Source organism: Pollicipes pollicipes, unplaced genomic scaffold (genome assembly GCF_011947565.3).
Source record: "Pollicipes pollicipes isolate AB1234 unplaced genomic scaffold, Ppol_2.1 Scaffold_2555;HRSCAF=2994_pilon_pilon_pilon, whole genome shotgun sequence".
NCBI classification, from domain to species: Eukaryota; Metazoa; Arthropoda; class Thecostraca; order Pollicipedomorpha; family Pollicipedidae; genus Pollicipes; species Pollicipes pollicipes.
The window spans coordinates 42,467,067-42,469,555 of record NW_023596136.1 but is presented as its reverse complement, the minus strand read 5'-3'; positions in this window follow the sequence as shown (position 1 = coordinate 42,469,555).

Sequence of the window (2,489 nt, the reverse complement as noted above, 5' to 3'; positions counted from 1 at the left end):
TTGGGATTTTTCAGCAGAACATGCCGCTCTGGTGCTGTTTGGTCTGGATAAGTCCCCTGACTCATAAGTAATGACACATTTTACGATTGAAGTGGCTACGAGGCTACTCTTATTAACCGTTTAATGGGGCACGCAGGTCATGTGGGTTGACAAAACCAGGCAGCTGTCCTAACAGCCCCACTACGAATCAATCACAAGGTTGCCTAGCCATGGCATCACTGGGTAATGGCATCCCAAACGAACGGAATAACTCAGTTTAGTTAACGAGCTTATTGATAGTAATGCGACAACTGACATTTCCAATTTTGTCATTCTGGTATCCGTCAAATACGATAGATTGCATGTGAAACGGCTGTGAAGATGTGACCGTAAACTGATCCTAACTTTCTAATCTGCCAATAAGTACGCACAAAATTTGAATCTATCTTTAAATTTGGATAATGATAGAGATAGTCGTGCGTACATATCGCACTTTCGTTGACAAGGGATCTGACGTGGTGTGGCTCACATCCGCCAGGAGCGTTCATTTGGATCTCCTCTGGGAAGAAGTAGGTACAGGGAACAGGTCTTTGTGGTGTCGCCTTCGGCGTTATGGTGGTGGTGTCTTATGAATGTTTCGGCGTGCTGTGGCGAGTAACGCGGAGTTAGGTGTCCTTCGGACGCTCTTCGGACGTCTCATAAACTGGCAGCAAGTTCACCTGGGATACCTTCCGTGTCTCTGATCCCTCAGCGCACCCCTCCTTATGGGGGTCGTGCGGGCGCTCAACCCGTGCCCAGAACTGGAGCGGCGTGAACACAGGCTTCGCCAGCGGCTGACAGGGGTGTGATAACCTGCGGGGGCTTACATAAGGTCGAAGTTTTATGCGAAAGAAATGAGAGGGCGCTTGTTGTTTTTAGTTGGATTCGAGATCTTTCAGCCTGTCATCACCATCTCAGGGTTATGGGGTAAAGGAGAGTCGATAATGGTGGTGCAGGACTATACACACCTAGGGGCACATAGGCTGAGACTTAGCCCGCACAAGAAACCCTTTAGAGGGTGTGTGCTCAGCGCTAGCACGCCCGCCCCACCAGGGGACACTAGGCATGCTCTGGCTGCTGTATGCAGCCTGCCCCGGATGGGCGGAGTGTCACGGGTATGCAGGATGAAGCACGAGCGAGGATAACTTGGTCGATAAGGGGGTGAATAGATCCGATGATATGATTGATAGCCTGTTACTCGCCTTTGTCAGCCGTGGCTTGCCTGTATTACACATGCCACCACAAAGTCGAAGAAGAGTCAGATTTTCTCATCCTTCAGGAGATAGGAACACATTTAAAATGCTTTCAGCTCCGATTTCACAAATCTCATTGTATGAGAAAGAAAGACACCTATTCAAACTCAAGATGACTGACCTGGGAACTTGCTCCCCTGGTGGCGATACCCAAACGAAGAACTAAAGCTACCATGATCCACCATCAGAGGGCAGTTTGATACCGTTCGCCCGGCTTGAGTGGAAATTACTACTCTCTTTCATTGATCAGTATCATTTCCAAAAAGTATTAAATTTCATAATAAAACGGCACTAAGTGCCGCCTAAAGTTGTGAGCTGACTCTATTTTCGACGAATTCAACCATGCGCGCAGCCAGAGCCTTGGCATGGGGAGGCACAAGGCTGACAAACGACCCCTGATAGTAAAAGGCCCCCCCCCCCCCCAGAAATTTATCACCAGATATGGCCCACTTTTAATAAGTGCATGTTTTTCATGGTTTCCAGAATTTTTGCGCTATTCAACTGAAAAAGAAGCCAGAAGTCACCGCGAAATCTCTTCTGCTTGAATGTTATAAGAAAAAAATAGAAGAAATCATGTGTTAAGCGACTGCATGAGATAAATCAATGGCACTCTTCTTTTCACAGTGGTCCAGTGGGCTCTTTATAGGCCGATAAAGCTCAGAATAATTGTCCGAATCTTGACCTGGGATGTACAGGGATATTCACGACCCCGCCAGTGTAGATCGAAATGCGTCAACAATTTGCATTAACATGGCTAAACCATTTTTCTGGAAATATTCAGCATTCAGTCCGAATTGATAAGTGATGCAGCTTGTGCAACGTAGTATTGAGCACGCTCGCTCGGAACTCTTGACAACAAACACCTCTTTTCCAGGCGTTGCAGTCTGCCTGGGCCGCGCGATGTTGGCCCCGTGAGCAACACTGTGTTTTGACCAACGCTTGACGACAATGATAACGCATTTGAAAGAAGCGTCATTGAACAGTTGAGAACATCAAATCAGATATTCAAAGGGTAGTCCGGGGCATTGTTTGCGTGTGCGATTCTTAGATTAATGATAAGAACGGGTTGACCTTTACGGGAAGTAGTGCTGGAATCTGGTGGTGGAACTGGAAGAGTAAAGGTAGAATCTTTGTTTTTCGTGCTGCTGTGATTGTTAATCTGCCCAGATTACAAACTCAAAGTTGCAAAAAGACACCTAGTCGCATCTTTTTTGGAAT